Source organism: Lissotriton vulgaris, chromosome 1_1 (genome assembly GCF_964263255.1).
Source record: "Lissotriton vulgaris chromosome 1_1, aLisVul1.2, whole genome shotgun sequence".
Taxonomy (NCBI): domain Eukaryota; kingdom Metazoa; phylum Chordata; class Amphibia; order Caudata; family Salamandridae; genus Lissotriton; species Lissotriton vulgaris.
In genome coordinates this window covers 1,141,842,505-1,141,855,668 of record NC_141685.1, presented here as the reverse complement: position 1 = coordinate 1,141,855,668, position 13,164 = coordinate 1,141,842,505, and the positions used below count along the sequence as shown (strand labels likewise).

At 49.2% G+C, this 13,164-nt stretch overlaps 1 protein-coding gene and 1 pseudogene across 2 annotated transcripts in view; one reads left to right on the top strand and one right to left on the bottom strand.

Moving 5' to 3' along the window:
• Positions 1-13,164, top strand: part of LOC147748799 (E3 ubiquitin-protein ligase DTX3L-like) — a 719,624-nt gene that overhangs the window by 282,776 nt on the left and 423,684 nt on the right. The window lies entirely within an intron of this gene.
• Positions 4,859-6,774, bottom strand: LOC147748801 (uncharacterized; annotated as a pseudogene).

Below are 13,164 nucleotides of genomic sequence, written 5' to 3'. Positions count from 1 at the left end.
CTCCCCCCCAGAGGACACTATGGGCTTTAACCAACTCGTCAATAGAGCTGCCCAATACCATGGGGTTGACCTACACACCGACCCCGTGGAGGAAGATTTTCTCATGGACACTTTTGACACCTCACAAAAGTCCACATCAATTCTACCCATGCTTTATGGGGTCATTAGGCATGCACTTGAGGTATTTAAAGATCCAGTTAGGGCTCGAGTCCTAAACCCCCGGATTGAGAAAAAGTATAAGGCTGCCCCTACAGATCCAGTCTTCATTAAAGGCCCGCATCACTAGACTCCCTTGTAGTCTCCAATGTGTGAAAAAGGGCAAATTCCCAAACATCAGGTGAGGCACCCCCACCAGATAAGGAGTCTAAACTCCTGGACGCCTCTGGCAAATGAACGGCATCACAGGCAGCAAACATATGGCACATCGCCAATACTCAAGCGCTTTTAGCAAGGTATGACAGGGCACATTATGATGAACTGGAATCCATAATGTGGCATCTCCCAGACAAATATAAAAATAGGGCCAATGAACTCATACAAGAAGGTAAAACTATCACCAATACCTCCATCCGCTGTGCCCTAGATGCAGCAGATACTGCTTCAAGGGTAATTAACACCAGTGTCCTTTTGCGTAGGCATGCCTGGCTACGTATTTCAGTTTTCAAACCTGAAGCCCAGAGTTCCATCCTCAACCAACCATTCGATGAGTATCACCTATTTGGCTCTAATGTTGACGTATGCCTTGAGAAAATGAAAAAAAATTACCGACACAGCTAAATCTATGGGAGCCTTGCAGTCGCAAGCTCCTAGATGCTCCTTTTGTCGCTCATCCTACAGAAGCACCACCAAAGGCTACTCTTCAGATAGCCCCTCCACTTCTTACAAAACCCCTACCCAATCCACCTTCACTAGAGGCTACCAAAGAGGTGGTTATAGGGGTAACAATAACAAAGGCAGAGGCAAAACTAACAACTCCCGCTCTGCCTCCACCCCTACCCAATGACTTCCCTCCACTTCCCCCACACCATTCCACTCCAGTCGGGGGAAGACTACAACAATTCCTTCCTGTCTGGACCAACATCACATCAGACAGGTGGGTGCGACAAATAATTCAATCAGGTTACTGTCTCGAACTAACATCTACCCCCCCCCCCAAACATACCACCCAAACAGCGTCCAATGTCACAAGAACGTGTTACTGCTTAAGCAGGAGGTAATATCCCTGTTAGAAAAAAGTGCAAAGAACCAGTTCCCCTGCACCAACAAAACAAGGGAGTTTACTCCCTGTACTTTCTTATCCAAAAGAAGGACGGCTCTCTAAGACCTATTCTAGACCTCAGACCCCTAAACCTATACATACAGCCAGACCACTTCCACATGGTCACACTCCAGCAGGTCCTTCCTCTGCTTTCACAAAACAACTTCCTTGCTACCCTAGATCTCAAGGACGCCTATTTCCACATTCCCATTCACACAGCTCACAGGAAGTATCTCGGATTTGTAGTGGACGGTCACCGCTATCAATTCAAAGTACTCCCATTCGTAGTCACAACAGCACCACAAGTGTTTACCAAGTGCATTAGCGGTGGTGGCAGCACACTTAAGAAGACAGCACATTCACGTCTTCCCTTATCTCGACGATTGGCTCATAAAAGCCAGCTCATACAGCCAGTGTGTACAACACACTCACACAATAATCCAATTACTCCACGACCTGGGGTTCACAGTAAACCACACCAAGTCCCATCTCCAACCGTCCCAAATACAACAATACCTCGGTGCCACAATAAACACCTCAAAAGCACTAGCTTATCCCTCTCCTGTCAGAATAGCAAACATGCAAGCTCTTCTAACAAAATTTCAACCGGAACACACTCTTCCAGCTCGAGTGTTCATGCAACTCATAGGGATGATGGCCTCTTTCATATTCATAGTGCCTCACGCAAGACTCCAGATGCGTCCCCTTCAAGAGTGCTTAGCACGCCAATAGAAACAGGCTCAAGGTCAGTTAAAAGATCTAGTGTTGGTGGACGGTCGTACTCACCGCTCTCTGCAGTGGTGGAACACCAAAAACCTTTCCAAAGGGCGACCGTTCCTAGAGCCGGTTTCACAAATAGTGATGACAGCAGACGCATCGCTCTTCGGATGGGGAGCTCACCTAATGCAACACACCATGCAGGGCAGGTGGACATCACAACAAAAGTTATTCCACATCAACTACCTGGAGTTACGAACCATATTCCTAGCCTTAAAAGCCTTCCAAAAGCAAATATCAGGCAAGGCTGTCCTAGTCCACACAGACATTATGACAGCCATGTACTATATACAAAAACAAGGCGGGACACACTCTCTGCAACTCTTTCAGCTAGAACAGAACATATGAAGATGGGCTATACCTCAGAACATTTTCCTCTTAGCCCAACATGTTCCAGGGGTACAAAACACCATAGCCGATCTGTTAAGCCGTCAGACACAACAGATTCATGAGTGGGAACTTCATCCACAAGTTCTTCAACTGTTCTTTCAGATGTAAGGACAACCTCAGATAGACCTCTTCGCCACCCATGAAAACGCAAAATGCCCAAGCTTCACCGCCAGATATCCACACCCACTGTCCAAAGGCAATGCGATGTGGATGAACTGGTCAGGCAGATTTGCGTAGGCTTTTCCATCTCTCCCACTCATTCCACTAGTGGTGCGCAAACTACAGCAACATTCCCTAACTCTCATTCTAGTTTCTCCAACTTGAGCCAGACAACCCTGGTACATCACATTGCTACAACTTTCCGTGGTACAGCACCAAAAGTTACACCTATCTCCACGCCTCTTAACCCAGAACCATGGAGAGATCAGACACCCGGACCCAGCTCAACTCAACCTTGCGATCTGGATCCTGAGGTCCTAGAATTCGGTTACCTTAACCTTTCCTCTGACTGTATGAACGTCATTAAAGAAGCTAGACGTCCCACCACTAGGGCATGCTATGCAGCCAAGTGGAAACGTTTTGTAATATATTGTCATAACAACAACATAAATCCCCTAGATGTGTCTATCCAAGACATCATAAGTTACTTGCTACACCTCCAAAGATGTAACTTAGCCTACACGTCTATTAGACTGCATCTTGCCGCCATAGCAGCATACCTACAAAATAGACAGCATCTATCACTTTTCAGCGTTCCTGCCATAAAAGACTTTATGGAAGGCCTCAAAAAAATAATTCCTCCCAGAGCAACACCTTCACCTGTGTGGAATTTAAACTCGGTGAGTGTAGAGGAGTGAGCTTCGGTGCAAGAGTGGCTCAGGGCTGGGGCTTCTCAAACCCCGATGTACAGCTTCGAGGGTCACTCGTGGGCTGCACGGTCAGCGTCTCGTGGTCTTTCCAAGATGGCGGGCCCCACGCTTCCGGTCGCCTCCACGGGTCTCAGCTCTGCAGGGACTGTGGATCGGGCTGTTAGAAGGCAGGAACGCTTGGTCTTGTCGATCTCTGTCGCTCGAGTTCCGGCGGGAATGCAACAAAGAAACGTTGAGGTGCTGGATGGTGCCTGTTTGCACAGGGTGGTCACTCCTTGACCACAAGGGAGATTCTTCAGTCTTCTACGTCGAGTAGGATGTCGAAGGGTCCAGAGTTTCGTTTCATAAGTTTCAGTCAGGATAATCTGAATGCTTGGGCATTGCTCCCACTCTTATACCAATCTGGTGGGCTGGATTACCTGCTAGGTCCATCCTATGGGTGGGACCCAGGAAGGGGGTGGTTACACCCCTTTCCCTTTGTCCAGAGTCGCACTGGGACTGGGGCTGGCGAGCCCCAGAACCGGTTTGACCGGATTATGCAAGGGGAAGCCTTGTGCTCCCCAGGCACTGTCTGGTTTCTTTCAAACCTCCCTGCTACAATCCACTATCTCCTGTCTGGGGTGGTGTGACACCTCCCTGTGACAGGAAACCCTTTGTCCAGGCCTCCTTGGCTGAGTTTCGGTAAGCAGCAGGAGGTCAGACCCGTGTCTGTGGCAGAAGCATCCATTTTGTGGTGCTGAGGCTCCTTTTAAAATCCACCGCGTTTTAGCAAAGTAACATGTCGTCCCCCTCTAGAGGGGTGGAATGCTATCCCCGTCGACAGGACTGTCGAGGGGATAGTATTCCAAATCGTATGACACCTTACACGACATGTTTTGATAAAGCCAAACCAAAGTTCAAGTTCAAGTTGAGGGATTTATATAGCGCACTACTCACTCAGAGGGTCTCAAGGCGCTTGGGGGGGGGGGGAACATATAACCGCGAGGATTATAATGCACTTAATAGTATATGGTATGGCAATATCCCGGAACAGCTAAGGGAATTGGTCCTGACAGCTTCAGACAGGCTCAGCTCATGCTAGAGAACCATCTCACATAAAACCAAGCACTCTGCCTCCAGGATTGTTAAGGCCTGCCATAGGAGTGACTGATAGGTATATATGTGTCCAGTTAGGTTTAGATATAGGCATACTATATCTAAGCAAGGGGTGATTACACCACCTTGCCCCAGCTGAGTGAAACTGCCAGTTGTGTCGATTTAAGTACCAGCCAGGGGTCGCAAAACATATGCTGCAGCCCCTGGTGGGCCTTGGATGCACCTATGCCCTGGGCACCTATAGTGCACTGTACAGGGGCTCATAAGGTGACCCAAGCCAATTTAGTTATGCACCTAGGGTACATGGAATCCATTTTACAGAGAGAGCAGATAGCCTGGGGCCCTGATTAGCAGGGAGCCAGGCCAACTAAGTCAAAAACCAGCTAAACACAAGGCAAAAAATCTGGGGTAACCATAGTCAGGTAGCCACCTTCCTACATAACCCCCCCCCAAACAAAAGGAGATAAGGCTATCCTTGACCAGGTAAGCCTATATTGCCTGAGTGACCATATAAGGAAGTACCTGCACTAGCATGGGTACCCCCTGTCTCATGGTCCACCAAGCAATCCCTCACCCTTGGGGTATTAGAGGGTCTCCACCATAGGGAATCACTACCTTGGGCGTGTTTATGCAAAGTAAAAGGCTGGTTTGGATATGGAGTATTGAAGTGAGGCTCCACTAATTTAGGACTCCGCTTCCTCCAATTATCTTCCACCATGTGTGCCTTTCTTTCTTCAACTGAGTTGCACTGTGCTCTCAGGGTCAACCTCTGGCTACCTAAAGCTGGAGGCTGGGTCCCTCTGTTTGGCTTACTGGAGGGACAGTTCAGGTTTGGGCCCTTTGGGTCCCAGGTTTGGCTGTGCCCAACAGAATCCATCTGTGGGAGGTCCCTAACTGATTTTAAGGGGGCTCCCTCAGGAGTTTTTAAAGTTTTCACCTGGCTAGGGCTGCTAGCTTCGGTGCCCCTAATCTGTTGATGGGGGTGCTTTATTTGACAGGGGCCCTTTGGGGTCTCACTGTACTTCTTGTCCTCTGCAGCCCTGGGCTGACTAAGGCAAGGTAGAGAGGGGCAGGATACCTGCTCCAGACTGGATCCCACCTGAGAAGGGTCCACTGCCATCAGAGGCTCTGTCAGGCCAGGCCTAACAACCTCTGGGACAGTTCCTTCATCAGGGGTAACATCAGTTCCCTGAGGAGGCTGATCCTGTCCTAATGTCTGGTGGGAGGGAGATTTCTCTTCCTCCTCAATGCTCTCAGTTTGGGTGGAGTGATCTATCATTTCAGGCTTCACAACACATATATCAGTTTGAGTTTGGGCTGTGGCCATCACAGCCCCACCAACCTTTTCAGGAGGAGACTCAGTTTGGGTGTGAGCTGTTATCATGACAGCTCCGCTATTCTGTTCAGGAAGGGAGTTAGCTAAAGATGGGGCTGAGTCTTGCACAGCCCTACCAACCTTTTAAGGAAGGACATCTTGAATTGGGGCTGTAGCCATTACAGCCCCACTAACCTTTCCATTGGCATTTACCATTCTAGAATGGATTTTCTGTTCAACCTCAGCCCAGGCTGAGATTTCCAAATAATTTCCTAGTAGGCAGTCTACAGGCAAGTTTGATGATACTGCCACTCTCTTTGGGCCAGTGACACCTCCCCAGCTGAGACTTACTACTGCCATGGGATGATTGGTTTGTATTCCATCAATGTTTGTCACCTGGTATGTGGCACCAGGTAAAAGCTGCCTTGGGGGGACTAGACATTCAGCCAACATGGTGATGCTAGCCCCTGTGTCCCTAAAGGCTTCAACTTTCAAACCATTGATGAGGGGTTCTTGTCTATATTTGCTGAAGGTATTTGGGCAATCAGAGAAATTGGCAAACCCCATGCCAGTCTCATAGACCAGATCATTTGGTGATGGGGACCTAGATAGGCCAGGGTCCGCCTGTGGTCTAAAAGTAAACCCACCCAGATTCCTGGGGGTGCTCCCACTTCCTGGGGGATTACTGCTGACAGTAACAGGAGGTGTTGGAGTTGTTTTTGGAGGTATATTTTCTTTATTGCCATTCTTTGGACAACAGCTGTCTGTTTTCCAATGGCCAACCTGTTTACAGGCATGGCAATAAGGCTTTTTCTGAGTTGATGAAGTGTCTTGGGACCCACCCCCATCCTTGGAGTTTTGGGGCCCTGGGGAAGTTTTCTCTTTTGATTTATCCCCACTGTTTTCTTGAGGCCTGGTAGACTCCTTCTTCTGGTCATTTCCCTGATTTCTAGGCCTAATCCTGGTTCTGACCCATTTATCTGCCCTCTTTCCCAAATCTTGGGGAAAGGTCCAATCTGAGTCCACTGTAAGAGCTGGTTCTGACAATTACTTAGGATCTGCTCCCTCATAATCAAATTATACAATCCTGTATAGTCATGTACTTTGCTGCCATGTAGCCAACCCTCCAGAGACTTAGTAGCACAATCTACAAAATCAGTCCAGTCCTGTGTCTGTGTCTTCTGGGTATCTCTGAACCTTAACCTGTACTGTTCAGTGGTTAAGCCAAACCCATCTATTAGAGCACTCTTCAGGACATTGTAATTTTTAGCATCCTCCTGACTGACAGAGAGGAGCTTGTCCCTCCCTTTCTCAGAAAAGGAGTACCAGAAGATAGCTGCCCACTGTTCTTGAGGAACCTGCTGTACCATGCAGGCTCTCTCCAGAGCAGTCATCCATTTGTGGATGTCATCCCCTTCCTGATAGGGGGGGCACAATCTTTGTCAGGTTTCTACTATCATAGGACCTGGTCTTCTCTCTAGGAATTATGTTGCTGCCACCAGCGGAGTCTAATCCACACAATTGTTGTTCCCTTGCTAAAGCAAGTTTAGCTTGGGCCAAGGCTACCTCTTCCCTCTCTATCTGGAGTTGGACAGCCCTCATCTTGGCCTTATGCTCTCTTCTCTGGGGGGAAGTTATTCCCCTTTGAGATTCTCTTGAGGCACTAGAAATTCGAGAGTCCCTGGAGTGAGATCTCAACCTTCTATTACCTGAGGGAACTATGTTATAGGGTCTGGGGAGGTGCTGGCCCTCTCCATTCCCTAGTAGGTCCAAGTTGGCTCGGCTAAGCCTCCCTACTGGTACCTGGGTATCCCCTTGATCATGATCTGACACATTAACATCTGATTCTGGGTCCACCTCATCTGCTGGGGTGTTCTCATTCTCTGGGGGATTCACTCCATCTCCTGATCCTAAGGGAGCTATGCTAGCTTTCTCAAGGTCATCCTTCTCCAGGATGGCTATCAGGATGGGAATGGTGGGGTTGTGACCCCTTTTTAGCCCCCTTGAAGTACACAAGGTACTCAAGTCTCTGTGGCTAAGGTTGTCATAGCTGGAAGGTGCCTTGGTAAGGTCTACCATCACAGGTGAAGAGCCTGAAGCTCCCTCTGTGCCAGACATGACTGCTAGTGAGGTGTAAGTGGTGCACTTACCTACACTAAGTGTTTTCCTACTGTACCTTGCTAGTGAGTTGTAGGCAGGGTGTGCTAAACCCCTTTGATCTACAACTACTAAGTTCAGTAGCACTTAAATATGCTAAGCTTTTGTTTATATGTACCTACAGTACTTGATGTGATCTTTCAATTTGATAAAAAGATTGCAATGGTAAAACAACAGCAAGCTCAAATCCGCACCTCTGCGCACCAATGTGAGAAGTTGGCCTGATATATGATGTCTCCAATTCTGGGGGCACCTTGTATCAGTCCAAACAACCCTTATGGTGTCTGGTTGTAAGTCAACCTTATTAGACAAGCTATCCTAGGGGTAGCATGGACTAAGCAGCCTTAAAGGCTTAACTCAAGAGGTCGTGTTAAGCGAGCTGTTTTACCAATCACAATCCTGTAATATCAAATGAAAGGACACCACACAAGTTATATATTATAAAAATATATGTATTTATTGCTAAAATAATCCTCAGTACTCTTTATGAGTAAAGAAGCACAAGCGTTTAAACAAAAGCACAGTTAAACATATGAAAGTTGCACAGTTATGGATGAGGCCGGGTGGCCACTCAAACCATATATTAAGAAAGTGGTATAAGAGATACCAATCGAACAGTGGTCAGTCCTAGGGCCTGGGGAATCACTGGGACTGGTCGGGACTAGCAATGCTGAAGTCGGGAAATGCCCGCGGGACTCGGGTGCAGCGCTAAAAGCACACGCATGCACCAATGCAAAGTCAATGGTGCGTAAAAGTTAGAAAGTTACTGTTTAAGGAGACTTCCGCTTAACCTAGAAAGATGAAACTTAAGACACATACACTAGAGGTGTATACCAGTGTGGGAACACCGGCGTTGTTGAGTTACCTCACCCACAGGAAGCGGGTGCATAGGTGCGAAGTTGTGTCGGGTTTCGTCACGCAGGTTGTTGGTGCTTGAAGCTGAAGATGCTGCAGGCGTCGTGAAGGAGAAGTGTCCGGTGTGATCCAAGGGTGGATCGAAGTTGTAGAGTACCTGAAAGCAGAGGGGCCAGAGTCTGGGTCATTCAGCAGTGACCAGGGTGGAACCAGGACTGAACCAGGCAATGTCGGGCGCAATCAGGTGGTTGTCGAGGAGCTTCTCTCCGCTGCCACGTGGACTCTAGGGCATCTGCGAAGTCCAGGAGTAGATCACGAGCTGTCCCACGAAGGCTCTCGCTGTCGGCGGTGTCGGCTTCAGGATTGGATCAAACAACACTTGGCAAGAGCAATCCACGCAGGACTGGAAGATTGCTTCTCACTCGGACCAGGAGGGTCAGAGCGGGTGCTCCTTTTCAGAGGAGCGAGTGCAGGTCTGGAGCAACCAGAATCGCAAGTTAGTTTTCAAAGTTCGTCGGCACAGGGGCCACAAGCCAACAGGTAAGTGACCGGGCCAACGCGTTGAGCCAAAAGATGCAGAAGGGCCCCACGCAGCACTCTGTGAGTGTAGAGGGGTGAGCTTCGGTGCAAGAGTGGCTCAGGGCTGGGGCTTCTCAAACCCCGATGTACAGCTTCGAGGGTCACTCGTGGGCTGCACGGTCAGCGTCTCGTGGTCTTTCCAAGATGGCGGGCCCCACGCTTCCGGTTGCCTCCACGGGTCTCAGCTATGCAGGGACTGTAGATTGGGCTGTTAGAAGGCAGGCACGCTTGGTCTTGTCGATCTTTGTTTGATTTTTGATTTGATTTGATTGGGTTTTGTAGAGCGCATAGCTACCCTAGGGCATCCCAGCGCTAGTGACCACGGTCCTGTAAGGTGAGGAATCATGGGAGGAGTGCTCAGGGGAAGAGTAGGGTCTTTAGTCGTTTCCTGAACCTGAGGTGGTTGTGTTCTTGCCTCAGGGAGAGTGGGAGGGCGTTCCATAGTCTGGGGGTGTTGTACGAGAACAGGCGACCGCCTGTTCTGGCCTTCCTAATTCTGGGGACGTTTGCAAGGGAAAGGGAGTTAGATCTTAATTGTCTACTTGACTGTTGTTGTGTCACAAGTGGCCTGAGGATGGGAGGGCCTTCATTGAGCATTATTCTATGGGCAATGCACAGGGTCTTGAAATTGACCCGTTCTTTTACTGGCAACCAGTGCAGGTTTCTAAGGGCTGGTTTGGCCGAGTTCCTCGCTGTGGTTCCTGTGAGGATTCTTGCAGCCGCATTTTGTGCACATTGGAGTCTGTGGACTACAGAGGCTGGGGCCCCCAGATACAGGACATTTCCATAGTCTAATCTGGAGTTCACCAGCCCCTGCATCAGGAGCTTCCTGGATTGGAGGGGGAGTAGATGGAGAATCTTTCGTGCCATCTTTATAAGGCCGAAGCAGGTTCCCGCAGTTTTCCTAGCTTGAGTTTTAAAACTGAGATCCTGGTCCAGCCATATCCCTAGGCTCTTTACTTCGGATTTGGGGGTTGGTGGAGTTCCCATGCATGGTGGCCAGGGAAGGGGTGTGGGGATTTTGTTTGGATTTCCCAGGAGGAGTATTTCTGATTTCTCCCCGTTCAGTTTTAACCGGGAATCGCACATCCACTGGTGCACCTTCTCCAGACAACTGAATAGATTAGAGAGGGCGTTGTCTGATTGGTTGAGGGAGACGTCGAGCTGAGTGTCGTCAGCATACATTATTGATTTGATGCCAAAAGGCTTGACAACATCCTCGAGGGGTGCCATGTATACATTAAAAAGTGTGGGGCTCAGGGAAGATCCCTGAGGCACCCCACACTTGAGTGACTGAGCCTTGGAGATGGAGTCCCCATCTGCCACTTGAAAAGACCTGTCTTCGAGGAAGGATGTGATCCAAGCTAATGCGGAATCCGCCACTCCTATCAGCCCAAGACGGTGAACAAGGGTTGCGTGGTCCACCGTGTCGAAGGCGGCACTCAGGTCGAGGAGGATCACTGCCACTGATCCTCCTGCGTCCATTATGCCCCTAGCTTCTTCGACCACGGCTAACAGTGCGGTATCGGTCCCTTGTCCGGGTCTGAAGCCTGTCTGGGACTGGCGGAGGAGGTGATTGGTTTCTAGGAACTCAGACAGTTGTTGGTTTGCTACTCGCTCGGCAATTTTGCTAATTGCCGGTAGCAGTGAGATCGGTCTAAAGTTAGATGGGTCCGTGGGGTCTAGATGCGTTTTTTTTATGAGAGCCTTGACTGTGGCTTTTTTCCAGTTTGCTGGGACTGTGCCATTTTTAAAAGAGGCGTTGATCAGGTTGGTGAGAGGGGGGGCTATGGTGGAAGCAACTTGCTTCAGTTTACTAATCGGAGCTGGATCTGATGGAGCACCACTTTTGACCTTATGTAGGACGTTAAGAAACGTTTCGGTGGTGATTTGGGGGAAGGAGGATAGCCTCGGGGTGTCTTGGAGAGGAGGGAGACTAGGGCATCCTTGTGAAATAGGAGGAGCTGGAAGGGAGGTCAAGATTTTTTCTATTTTTGCCGAGAAAAATTCGGCCATCTGGTTACATTTTACGCCATCAAAGTCTGGAGATGACGGTGGGTCCTGTATTTTGGTGAGGAGTTTAACTATTCGGTAGGTCTCTTTTGCGGAATTGGCCGCTGAGGCTATTTGATCCTCGAAGTAGGAGGCCTGTGCTGTTTTTAATGCGTTTTTATAGAGCCTGATATGGGTTCTGTATTCACTTCTGTCTTCTGAGTTCCAGTTCTTTCTCCATTGGCGTTCAAGCCTTTTGCCTTTCTTTCTTAGTTTGCGTAGTTCCTCAGTGAACCACGGAAGTTTGGAGGATTTCCTGCTGGATGGAAGAGTTTTGAGTGGCAGGACTGTATTAAGGGAGTCGCTAATCCATTTATGTAATTGGTTTTCAGCTTTAGAAGGATCTGGGTCTACTGTTGGTAGAGTGGAAGACAGAGAGCGTTCCCATAGGGTTGTGTCTAGTTTTTTCCATGGGCGTGATGGGACCCGGGGGCGAGGGGTATCCGATATCTTTCCTGGAAGTTGGAGTTTAAAAGGAACCAAGAAGTGGTCTGACCAGGGGAGGGCCAGAGGGGTTTGAGCGGAACGTTTGGAAAGGTTGGAAAAAATAGGATCCAGTAGATGTCCTTTCGTATGGGTGGGTTCATTGCTGAGTAGCTGTAGATTAAGATTAAGATTTGTCGCTCGAGTTCCGGCGGGAACTGCAACAAAGCAAACGTCGAGGTGCTGCATTGTGCCTGTTTGCACAGGCTCAGCTCATGCTAGAGCACCATCTCACATAAAACCAAGCACTCTGCCTCCAGGATTGTTAAGGCCTGCCATAGGAGTGACTGATAGGTATATATGTGTCCAGTTAGGTTTAGATATAGGCATACTACATCTAAGCAAGGGGTGATTACACCACCTTGCCCCAGCTGAGTGATCAGCCAGTTGTGTCAATTTTGGATAGCCAGCCAGGGGTGGCAAAAGATATGCTGCAGCCCCTGGTACGTCTTGGATGCACCTATGCCCTGGGCACCTATAGTGCACTGTACAGGGGCTGATAAGGTGACCCAAGCCAATTTAGTTATGCACCTAGGGTACATGGAATCCATTTTACAGAGAGAGCAGATAGCCTGGGGCCCTGATTAACAGGGAGCCAGGCCAACTAAGTCAAAAACCAGCTAAACACAAGGCAAAAAATCTGGGGTAAGCATAGTCAGGTAGCCACCTTCCTACAGGGACCGTCGAGCTCGAAGAGCTGTGGAGTAGTCATCGTCGTCGACACCAGACCTCATCATAGACGAGGCGCCGATCGAGGTAGACGTCGAAGAACAGCAAGAAGACGTCGCTTCCGAGGCAGAGGACTCAGGTTCCAGAGCAGAGGATCGATCCGAAGATGACGATCTTCTTCCAGCTGGTCAACAGGTCATGAGTAAGAGCGTCGACCCTGTTCACCCCCCCCCATACCGGGACAGGCTTCGGTTCCACACCCACCTTCGGGTCCGGGTGCACACCGATCGAAAACTTCCGAAGCCCCGCCTTCGGGCTCGGCAGCGAAGACTATTAAAAAGCCTCTGGTCGACTCGGGCTCGAGTCAGACGGTCGGTCCCGAAAAGCCGAAAGTGCTTAAGCCGAAGAGACACCCTTCGATACCAAGGGTTACCGAACTGAAACCGAAACCAAGTTCGGCACCAAAGGACTATCCGAAACCAAGCTCGGCACCGAAAGACGTTCCTAAACCAAGTTCGGCATCGAAAGACGTTACCGGAACAAAAAATACTCCGGTACCTAAAAAAGCAGATCCGAAACCGGTTTCCATACGAAACACACTTCAGCACCAAGAACGGACAAGTCTAAACACTCGGCACCCAAAACTTCGGATCGAAAAAGCGTTG